Source organism: Sus scrofa, chromosome 16, assembly GCF_054392235.1.
Source record: "Sus scrofa isolate SSC_HxYL_T2T_F1_AM1 chromosome 16, Sscrofa_HxYL_maternal_Yorkshire_Landrace_v2.0, whole genome shotgun sequence".
NCBI classification, from domain to species: Eukaryota; Metazoa; Chordata; class Mammalia; order Artiodactyla; family Suidae; genus Sus; species Sus scrofa.
Window position 1 is genome coordinate 40,944,321 of NC_139398.1, and position 12,293 is coordinate 40,956,613.

The 12,293-nt window shown below is 32.5% G+C and overlaps 1 long non-coding RNA gene across 4 annotated transcripts in view; it reads left to right on the forward strand.

Moving 5' to 3' along the window:
- The window catches only part of LOC102161640 (uncharacterized), a 729,975-nt gene that overhangs the window by 695,269 nt on the left and 22,413 nt on the right, over window positions 1-12,293 (forward strand). The window contains exon 4 of one of the 4 annotated variants that reach the window (XR_014831260.1): window positions 780-4,287. The exons of the other annotated variants lie outside the window; for them this stretch is intronic. This is a non-coding gene — a long non-coding RNA (uncharacterized LOC102161640). Of the gene's footprint in view, window positions 1-779; window positions 4,288-12,293 lie in introns of those variants that run through there. 4 annotated transcript variants of the gene reach the window in all.

The following is a 12,293-nucleotide window of genomic DNA, read 5'->3' on the forward strand; positions in this document are numbered from 1 at the left end:
AGGGGCATCACAAATGAATTTAATTGCCAACTATTTAACTCTATTGATATTTTTTCCTCATGGGCCAATCCTAAATTTTCTGGCCATTAGTAAGTATAGACACCACATAAATCTGTCATTTTAAAATATTACTATTTGGAGTTCCTGTCGTGGCGCAGTGGTTAACGAAGCCGACTAGGAATCATGAGGTTGCGGGTTCGATCCCTGCCCTTGCTCAGTGGGTTGGGGATCCGGCGTTGCCATGAGCTGTGGTGTAGGTTGCAGACGCAGCTCGGATCCTGCGTTGCTGTGGCTCTGGCGTAGGCTGGTGTCAACAGCTCCGATTGGACCCCTAGCCTGGGAACCTGCATATGCCACGGGAGCGGCCCAACAAATGGCAAAAGACAAAAAAATAAAAAAATAAATAAAAAATAAAATATTACTATTAGATAGTGTATATGATGTTACTATTATACAGTGATTACATGTAAGAGAATTAATTCTAGAATTTGCATTCTTGTACACAAATAAGAGGGATTAAAAAGCTGTAATAATAAACTGAATATTAAAACAAAAGTATAAACTACTAAATAAAATTATTATGCTAGGGTAAAAATGACCATTGGAAACAATTTTAACAATATTATTGGATATTCATGGTAGGCATTTAGATTCTTACTCTGTGGAACAAAAAGAAATCTGGAACTATTTAAGAAATTCACTAAATAGCAAAATCTTGGCTACCAAGACGTTTATTTCATCTTTTACTTTTCATGTTTTTACAAATGCTTTGATTTTAGGTCAGAACTTCTGCATGGTCCATTTGATCTACAAATGTTAAAGATCTCATGAAGTGTCTTGCTTTGCATGTAGACTGCTATTCTTAGTCCTATCTTTTGCTGAATAAGAGCGATACATGTTTGGATACAGAATCTTGCTTTTGGAGTTCATCCTTCAAGAATAATTTTGTCGAAGAGCAAAATTCGGATAATGATATTGGAAATACTATTGAGTGTTCTTACTTTAAAAAATTTCATTTAACTTCTACCACCTTTTTCCCAACCAGCTGCGCAAAATGAAAGTTTATTATTTCTGATGATGGATAGCCATTGTCTGTGCTTTTGATAACTTCTCTTTATGACCTTTATTTTAAGTAAATAAAATATTTTCTATTTTTTAGGCAGGTGAGTGAGGAGGGTGAAGCAGTGCATAAAATATGGATTTCAAATGACACATATAGATCTTTTAAAAGTAATTTATATCTTAAAATAAAAATAATCCTTCTGATCTACAATCTTAATAGTAAAAATTGTCAAATATTTTTGTTTATGAAATCTGAAATATTAATATCTCAGACAAAATTTTAGTGAACTATATATGTACCCATGTTTATTGAAATTTTATATACTATGGATATTTATGGAAATACATTTACAAAAGTATTTAAACATACTTTGCAATTTCAAAAGACAAAATTATTTGTGGCCCAATCAAAACCACTTACATAAAGTACATCAGCAAGCAGGCATCAAATTTTCTGATACACCATCATTCTGAGAAGAATGCCATGTGAAAAATTATAATTATGATATAGAAGAAAAAGAGTACATTCCAGTTGGAAACCCAATGGCTGTCTTTAGAGTTAGAGGATTGTACTTTTGGTTACAATTTCTGAGCATTTTCCAACTTGAGCAGTTTACACTCATGGAATAAGCTCATGGTCTTTATGGCACTGGATCTGTTTATAGCCTATTTACTGACTGTTAAACATCTTATGATGAGAATAAGATCTTATTATGACTTTTCCATCCTAACTCTGTCTTTCATCTTTTTTTAAATTTGGAGGCATAAGAAGGACCTCATTAATATACAGCTCTAAGTCTCTCTGGCTAATTATATCTGTCATTTAGTATTTCTTTTCTAAAATGGTAAGAAAACCCATAAGGAAGAAGAATCAGCCTTTTATTTGGCTAAATGTATTAACAGAATCTGTACCAATAAATATCCATTGAAATCTAGAACTGCATTGAATCTAACGCTGTAAATTCTAGGGTGTATCTTAAACTCTCTCAGCATTAGTTTTCCCATCTTGCTAGTGGGTATAATAACACTGACGTCATATATTGCTGTTAGTATTATGTAAGGTAAAAGTCCCTAATAATAAGACCTTGCAAGAGAGATAGCAAGATTTTCTCTTCTGATTATATTTACACATTCCATCTTTCTCCTTCCACAGCCAAATACATGACCTTTAAGCTATTATTACTGTTGGGGCTTGATATTACACTGAAGTTTACTATTCTCTGCTTTATGTGTACAAACTTTCTTTCTGAAAAACAACATTTGAAGACAAAGGGATATTTCCTTGTATTCCTTCACCTTGTAGTAACAGAGAGTTGAGTGCATGGTAATGTTAAACATACCTGCTTGCCAATTGATTGACATGGTTCAAAACTGGTACTTTTGACATATAAATGTTGTCAGATATATGTTCATTGCCATAGGTAACTAAGAGTTGCCCATGAGAATCATATTTCTAATAGTAACTATTTGGAGTATAGAGTATGAAAGTTGAGGATAGTGAAGAAGAATGAAATAATTATTTTTAAAAATGAAATATATTAGCTTGCAAATATCTTCTAAGCACAGCTAAAAAAAATATTGCCATTTCCAGTAATATGTCCCCATCTGCGTAGTTAACAGAGTTTGAGAAGCTGCCAGGGATGGTGGAATAAAAGTCTCATGAGAGGAAGTATCTAGAGATTTAAATTTTTAGAATTCACTGAAAAATTACATTAGTTGCACATAAATTTCTCTTGGTTTTATAGCATCAGACTTCAAAGAATGATACTTCTATTCCATATACTAGAGCATGCAGTTTATAGTTTGAAGATTATACACGTGGAAAATAAGGATTTCCAATTGCATTGGGAGGAATAATTCACTTCATAATAGTAATTACCACATTTTTGGCAAGATAATCTAATAATCAAAGGCCTATTGTAAATAGCCTATATGTTATTTTCAAATAGGAAATTATTAAAACATCATTTCATGTACTTATCCCAAATTTTTTTACTTCTCTCCACTGTCTGGAAATAGAGTGCATGTGAATGTAATTTCCATTAGCAAAGACAGGAAAGGCAAATTTATAACACAATTCAGATGTTAATAATACAAAATTTCATAGAAGATCATCTTCTTTGTAAATTGGCTTTTATGTTTGCCAATAATATTATTAAAAGTTAATGTAAACTCTAGGGTGGGATGTTAGACTTGTCTATGACAGATTGGAAGAGGTTTCTGGAATATTTCAAGAGTAAAAGAAAATAGGACTTGACAGATTAAAGAGTCCTGAACTGTGCTCACCTTCTTCAAACTGCCCTTTATCAGATGGATTAATGTAGTCCTACCATTGGGAAAGACAGGCTGCTACCTATGACAGTAACCAAAGGGCTTACTGAATGTGGCCTGGCATTAGCAGGGGAAGAATTGGAAATGTTTATTTCCCCTGTCACTACACTGAAAGAAATAGACAGCTGTTGGCCAGTGGCTTATCTTAAAATAGCTTCATTAACACAAAGAAGCAAGTTGGAAAATAACAATACAGGAAGTGGAGGGCCTAAATGCCGAAAGGTGAGACATCTGGGTAAAGAGCATATTTACTGAGTAAATGTGAATTACTTTGCAATTTTGTCTTATTTTTAAGAAGGGGCATATTAGATCAGATTCATCTCTGATTAAATAAAGCTTAAAAATGTTTCTGAATTTTTATTTTTAAATTTATTGATTAGAACATTAAAAATTTTTTTACCTTAATTTTTTTGAAGTATAAAGTTCATAAAAAGAAAATGCATCTATATTAAGTGTACAGCTCCATGAATTTTGGAAAATATATGGCTATATAAACACCACCCTGATAAACATATAGCACATGTCCATCATCTCAAAAAGTTCCTCTGTTCCTCGTTGCACTCAGTTCCACTCCCTTATCCCTGACCCCAGGTAAACACCGATCTGCTTTACTATACCATTGATTAAAGTTGCCTCTTCCAGATTTCATTTAAATGAACTCATCCAATGTGTTCTCTTTTGTGTCTGGCTTCTTTTACTCAATATAATGCTTTTGAGCTTTGTACATGTGTTCCATTTGTATCAACTAAAATTTAATTTCAATGAAGTACCAATTAAAGTACTAATTTCATTGTATGGCAGTTGCCCAACTTGCTTACAAATTTTCTTTTTGGTGTACTTTGTGTTTCTTCCAGTTATAAACTATTATGAGTAAAGCTCCTCTGTGTATACACATTTTTTTGTGAACATATGTTTTCATTTTTTTGTAGTAAATACCTAGGAAAGGAATTGCTGGATCACGTGATAAATAAATTTTAACTGCACAGAAACTACCAGGTTATGTCCCATCTGTATACTCCTAGTCATTCCAGTAGCTGTGCAATAGTAACTCATTGTGATTTAAATTCACACATTCCCCATGAATAATAATTTTTTTTCATGTTCTTTATTTCTGTATTCTCTTTGGTGCAGTGATTAGTCAAATATGTTGCCCTTTTTACTGGGTTATTTGTACTATTATAGTTGGGAATTCTTTACACATTATAAGAGATATGTATTGTGAAGAATTTATTTCAATCCATGGTTTATCTTTTGATCTTGTAATATTGTTTGTTTTTCAAAGAACAGACTTAAATTGTAGTTAAGTTTAACTTATCCATTTTTTACTCATCAGTGCATTTAGTGTCCTATTAAAAATATTTGCCTACTCCAAATTTACAAAGATTTTTCTTCTCTGTTTGCTTATAAAAGTGCTATAGTTTTAGCTCCTACACTTAAATATATGATGAATTTCTGTGATAGAGGATTGAGTTTCATTATTTTTGCCTATGAATATCTAGTTGTTTCATTTAAAAAATTTTTGGTCCATGGCCCAGGAACTTCCATATGCTGTGGATGTGGCCATTAAAAAATTAATTTAAAAAAAAAGACTACATCTTAAACTTAGAATTACCATGGAAACTGTATTAAAAATCTCTTGAATATATATATGTATGCTTATGCTACTTCTTCACTGTCTTGATTACTGTTACATTACATTATATCTTTAAATAAGATAGTAAAATTTCTCTAAATTTGTCTTTTTTAAACAATTGTTTTGTCTATTCTGGGCCTTTTGCATTTCCATATAAATTTTAAAATCATCTTTCAATTTCTACAAAAACAACCTAATGCTATTTTGATAGTTATGTATTGAATTTAGGGAGAACTGAAATTTTAAGAATATGGTATGTTATTCCATTTATTTCTTAATTTAACATTAATTATAATAGGATATTTATAGGCTATATTTTCTACTTATATAATCATATTATAAATGAATAAAGAACATTTTCTTTCTTTAATTCTAATCTATTTCTCTGTTTTTCTCTGTTTATATCTATCATCTATCCTTCCATTTATATATTTTTTAAATTAAAGTATAGTTGATTTACAATGTTGTTTATGTCAGAGAATGTTTTTCCGATGCTTTCATCTAAGAGTTTTATAGTGTTATGACTTATGTTTAAGTCTTTAAGCCATTTTGAGCTTATTTTTGTGCATGGTTTGAGGGTGTGTTCTAACTTGGTTGATTTATGTGCAGCTGCCCAACTTTCCCAGTAGTACTTTGTGAAGAGACTTTTTCCCAATTTACATTCTTGCCTCATTTGCTGAAGATTAATTGACCATAAGTGTTTGGGCTCTCTATTTTGTTCCACTGATCTGCATGTCTGTTTTTGTATCAATACCACACTGTTTTGATTACTATAGTTTTGTAGTATTGTCTGAGGTCTAGAGGAGTTATGCCTCCTGCTTTTTTTCTTTTCCTCAGGACTGCTTTGGAAATTCTGGGTCTTTTATGGTTCCCTATAAATTTTTGGATTATTTGTTTTAGTCCTGTGAAAAATGTTATGGGTAATTTGTTAGGGATCATATTAAATCTATAGATCACTTTGGGTAGTACTGCCATTTTAACAATATTAATTCTTCTAATCTAAAAGCATAAAATACCTTTCTATTTCTTTGCATCTTCTTTAATTTCCTTTATAGTTCTCAGCATATAAGTCTTTCACCTCCTAGGTCAGGTTTCTTCCTAGATATTTTATTTTTTGGGTGCAATTTTAAAATGTACTTTTTTATATTCCCTTTCTGATGTTTCATTGTTAGTGCAAAGAAATGCAACTGATTTCTGAATGTTAATTTTGTGTCTTGCTACTTTGCTGAATTCACATCAGAGCTAATAGTTTTTGAGTGGATTCCTTAGGGTTTTCTATATATACTATCATGTTATCTGCATATAATGAAAGTTTTGCCTTTTCTCTTCTAATTTGGATACCTTTTATTGTTTTTTCTTATCTTCCAATACTGTGTTGAATAGAAGTGGTGAAGATGGGCATCCTTGTCTTATCACAGATGTTATCAGGAAAGCTTTCAGCTTTTCTCCATTCAGTAATATACTGGCTATGGGTTTGTCATAAATAGCCTTTATTATGTTGAGATATGTTCCCTCTATACCCACTTTGGTAAGACTTTTTATCACGAATGGATGTTGAATCCTGTCAAATGTTTTTTTCTGCATCTGTTGAGATGATCATGTGGTTTTTTACTTTTCCTTTGTTAATGTGTATTACAATGATTGATTTACATACATTGAACTACTCTTGTGAACTTGGAATGAATCCCAGTTGGTTGTAGTGTATGATCTTTTTTATGTGTTGTTTGCTAATATTTTGTTGAGAATTTTTGCATCTATAGTCATCAAAGATATTAGCCTATAATTTTCTTTTTCATTAGTATCTTTGGTTAGAATATCAAGGTAATGGTGACTTCATAGAATGTATTTGGGATTGTTCCCTCTTTTTCAATCTTTTGGAAGAATTTGGAAAGGATCAGTGTAAGTTCTTTGAATGTTTGGTAGAATTTCCCTGTGAAGCCATCTGGTCCTGGACTTTTGGTTGTAGGGAGTTTTGTTTGTTTGTTTGTTTGTTTTAAATTACAGATTCTATTTCATGTCTAGTGATCAGTCTATTCAAATTATCTATTTCTGGAGTTCCTGTCGTGGCTCAGTGGTTAACGAATCTGACTAGGAACCATGAGGTTGCAGGTTCAATCCCTGACCTTGCTCAGTGGGTTAAGGATCCGGCATTGCCGTGAGCTGTGGTGTAGGTTGCAGACACGGCTTGGATCCCACGTTGCTGTGGCTCTGGCGTAGGCCTGTGGCTACAGCTCTGATTCAACCCCTAGCCTGGGAACCTCCATATGCCGCCGGTGTGGCCCCAGAAAAGGCAAACACACACACACACACACACACACACACACAAAATCTATTTCTTCTTTATTCACTTCTGATATGCTCCATGTTTCTAGAAGGTTGTCAAATTTGTTGACATATAATTGTTCATAATTTCTTACGGTTTTTTGTATTTCTGCAATATCAGTTGAGATTTCTCCTTTTTCATTTCTTATTTTTTTTATTAGGGTTTTCTCTCTCTTCTCATTGGTGAGTCTGTCCAGAGATTTGTCAATTTTGTTTACCCTTTCAAAGAACCAGCTCTTGATTTTATTGATCTTTTTTCTATTTTGTAATCTTCTTTATTTATTTCCTTTCTGACCTTTATTATTTCCTTCCTTTTGCTGACCAGGTTTTGTTTGTTCTTTTTCTAATTCTTTTAGGTGATAGGTTAGGTTGTTTAATTGAGATTTTTCTTGATTTTTTGAGGAAATTTTATATTGCTATTAACTTCCCTCTAAGAACTGCATTTACCACATCATATAGATTTCCTGTGGTTGTGTTTTCATTGTCATTTGCCTCCAGGTGTTTTTAAACTTCCTTTTTGATTTCCTTGTTGATCCTATATTGTAATATCTTTTTATAATCTTACTGAAGTGGTCAGGACCTCTACTGTAGTATTGAATAGTGATGGTGAGAGGATAGACAGCCTTTCCCTGTTCCTAATCTTAAGAAAGAATTATTAATTCTTTCATCAATTGCATATTAGTTATGGGTTTTTGGTAGATGCCATCAGCATGTTAAGAAAATTTGCTATTATTCCTAGTTTGCTGAGAGTTTTTATTTTGAATGGATGTTGAATTTTGTCAAATGTTTTTTTTTTCTGCACATATTAGGATGATTTCATGCTCTTTGATTATTTTGCTAATATAGTAGATTGTTTTGATTGATTTTTTTTTTTTTTTTTGCTTTTTCTTTAGAGCCACACCCACGGCATGTGAAGGTTCCCAGGGTAGGGGTCTAATCGGAGCTACAGCTGCTGGCCTTCGCCACAGCCACAGCAACCCAGGATCCGAGCCGAGTCTGTGACCTACACACAGTTCATGGCAACGCCAGATCCTTGACCCACTGAGTGAGGCCAGGGATCAAACCCGGAACCTCACGGTTCCTAGTAGGATTTGTTTCTGCTGTGCCACGATGTGAATGCCTTGATTGATTTTTTTTTATAACAAACCATCCTTGCATTTCTGGGATAAACTACACTTTGCTCTTTTTATATAATTTTGGAGTGAGTTTGCTAATATTCTTTTCGGAATTTTCATAATTATGTTCATAAGGGACCTTTGTAATTTTCCTTCTTTGTTATGTCTTTGCTGGATTTGTTTTTAAGACAATGCTGGCTTCATAAAATGAATTTGGAAGCATTTAATCCTCCTTTATAGTCTCAAAGGATTTTTGTAAAATTGTTTTTATTTCCTTTTTTGGTTGTGCCCACAGCATGTGGAAGTTCCCGATCCATCAAACCCATGCCACAGCAGCAACCCAGGTGGCTGCAGTGACAGCACCAGATCCTTAACCTGCTGGGCCACAAGGGAACCCCAAATTCGTAAAATTTTTTTAGATTAAATTTTTGGTATAACTTTCTATAAAGCCATCAGAGTCTGAAATTTTTGTTGAGGAGAGATTTTTTTTTTTACTTACACATTTTATCCTTTATAATCTGGGTCTATTCAGATTTTTATATGTTGTGTATATAAAGATTTTGATATGCTTTTTTCTGTTTTTAAGTTAGTGTCTTTTAAGGAATTTGTTCATTTCACCTTGAATTTATTGGCACAAAGTTTTTTTAAATTATATTCCCTTATTGTCTTTTAAATATATCTAGGATCTGTGATGATAATCTTTCTTTCATTCCTAATATTGGTTATTTGAATTTTTCTCTTATTTTCTTTATTATTTTAGCTAAAGATTAAAACTCGAGTTGACTTTTCAATGAATTGGCTTCTAGTTTTATTGATTTTCTTTTTATTTGTTCATTTTTTTAGTTTCCTTAATTTCTACTCTTTGTTTTTATTTTTTTCTACTCACATTGGATCTAATTTTCTCTTTAGATTTTTAAGTTTTAGATTACTGAATTTTCCTATTTTTTCCTTTCTAATATATCTTTAAATCTGTAAAATTTACTCTTAATACCGCTTTATCTACACTCCATGAATTTTGATAACTATCTTTCTTCCATTATAATTCAGTTAAAATATTTTCTAATTATTTTGTCACTTCTTTTTTTTTTTTTTTTGGCCTATAGATTATCCTGAAGTCTATTGCTTAATCCCTTGTATAAAAAGACTGTTTTGGCTTTCTGGGAAATATTTTTATTTTATTTTATTTTATTTTCCTAAGAATATTTAGACTATTTCAGTTATCAGGTAAAGAATTTTTATTCTCAATCATGAAAAAAAAAATTCTATTTTTTCCTCCTGGTTATGGTGTTGCAGTTTTTGAAGTTATTTGGGCCAATGGAGGTATTGCTCCATTTGGGGCTCTGCATAAGGTGAGGCCAAATGTTTTAACTGACCCTTAGAGTAGCTGCAGAACAACATGAGTTCCAACACATTAATTAGAGGGAAGCACTAGGCATGAGAGATTGTTTTGAGATTATTTGTTTTGAAATTTTATATCAATCAGCCTAATATAATGTAGCCTCTCCATTGTTTAAGTTCACAGTCAAGGGAGTCGAATGTTAGGGAAAATGCTACATTTAACAATGATCTTTGCTTCATTGATTCTCTACCCATTTCATATCTCATAAGAATAGAAAGGAAAAAATACATCCCCTTCTAATGTGAACATTGAATGTCTTGTCTCCATTGTGCAATGCTTAGTTCTTAAGGATATTACTGAGTTATTGGATGGTCCAAATGTTTTCTAAGAAAATAATCAAAAAATGTGGAAGGTCCAGATATTTCAGATGGGTGCTTGAACACCAAAACTCTGACATATTTCTTGTGAAATTGCTTAGTGTGGAGTTGCGGGGCTTTGTTTTAGACATCTCTGAATGAAATCCTGCTAATCAGTTCAAGGAGTTAAATCACATACTTCATCTCCATTCTTAACATGGCTCCTACAAATGTTATATAACACTTAAAAGTATTTTCGACGCTGACTTTAAGAATACGTGGACTGAACCTATTCCTTTAGTGTTAACTATCTCTGTGACTTTAAGCAAGTTCATTTTTCTAGCTCTTTAGGGCCTGAATTTTATAAAGGGTGAATAATACTTGCCTGAAGGCAACTCTAGCATCTTTTGTGATGTCAGTTACTGAGAATGACTTTTAATAATTACTGCCATTTATTGAGGGGTGAAGTTATGATTATGTTCTAGGAACTGTGCTAACAGTGTACAACTCTATGAAGTTGAATGCCATTTAAAGGGAAATGGTTGAGATTAAATTCTAACCAAAAGGTACAGAAAGTATCTGTGCCTAAGGTAAAGATTGTATGTAGACTGAAAACAAAATACTAGAAATGAAATTTCCATTAGAAAATGTAAGAGTTATAATAGGCACTATGAAATTTGAATTATATTGGATCTGAATGCAGAAGAAGAGAAGAATAGGATAAAAATCATGAAAATGAAGATAATAGGTATGACAGAGAGTTATAATTATAAATGTTCCTAAAGAAGAACTACAAAAATTGGAAGAGAATTAATGATCAAAGTGCTCAATAGTATTAAAACTGTCATAGCTTTAAAAATACTTTAAGTATGAAGACGAAAGGAATCACTTCTCTCAGAAAAGAGATAGTGAATATAGAACCAGATGTAAGCAGATATTTGAAACTTTTTTCATCTCAAGAAGAGGGAAACATTCTATAAGCATACAGAAAGAAAAATAGTTGTATATAAACAAGCAAAATTCAAGTTAGGATGCAAAATTCTTTGTAATATTAAAACCTAGAAGCTAATAAAAAATCTATTACATTTTGAAGCAAAATTTGTAATGAAAGAGTTTTATCTTTAGGCAAATTATCATTTATGATGAAGAGTTTTCTTGGTTCTATAAGGATTCTGAAAATGCATTACCCAGAGTATATGTATACTCAGTAGAAAGTTATTTTTCCTTAGGATGATCATACTATTTGGATTTTAAAACCAAATAGATCAAAACTGACAAAGTAATTAAGAGATACTAATGATTTATCTATATAGAATATAATGTTTGCTACATCAAACAAAATCAAGGGCTTGATTAAATGTTAAATGTTGTTCTGTATACTCTTAGGTACAGATTTAAGTATCAGAAAAATGATCTCTCAACAGAGCTGCTCATTCAACAAGTATTTATCCACCTCTCATTACAGAGGTTTATAGTCTAGGAGGAGAAACAAACCAATAAACAGATAATTACATTCCAGTGATTGGTGCTATTTTAGGGGAAACAAGTAGTGTTACAAAAACAAAGAGAAGTATCCCTAACAACCTCCAGAGGTAGAAGGCATTGCAGAAGGAATAACACTTAAGCTTAAACTTAAAGTATTTGGAAGGTTAAGTGAACCAAAGTAACCGTGATCCAAGGAAGTCATTTCAAAAGCCAAGAGGGGGGAGTTTTGTATTGCTAGAGCACAGAGTGTGAGTGGAGGATTGATAATAGTTATTTAAGGTCATTGCTTTCAGTCCTCACTCTGTGGTGACCATCTTAAAATGCTTAATAATTTTGTCTCTGAGTCTGTGTTTTATTTATTTATTTTATTATTTTTAAAATTTTTTTAGTTTTTTAAGGCCACACCAGCAGCACATGGAGGTTCCCAGGCTAGGGGCTGAATCAGAGCTACAGCTGCCAGCCTACACCACAGCCCATAACAATGCTGGATCCTTAACCCACTGAGTGAGACCAGAGATCAAACCTGCAACCTCATGGTTCCTAGTCGGATTTATTTCTGCTGCGCCATGACGGGAACTCCTGAGTCTGTGCCCTTTATAATTAAGTTCTTAGGAGACAGTAGAATATGCGCTAATGACCGAGAACCTTGG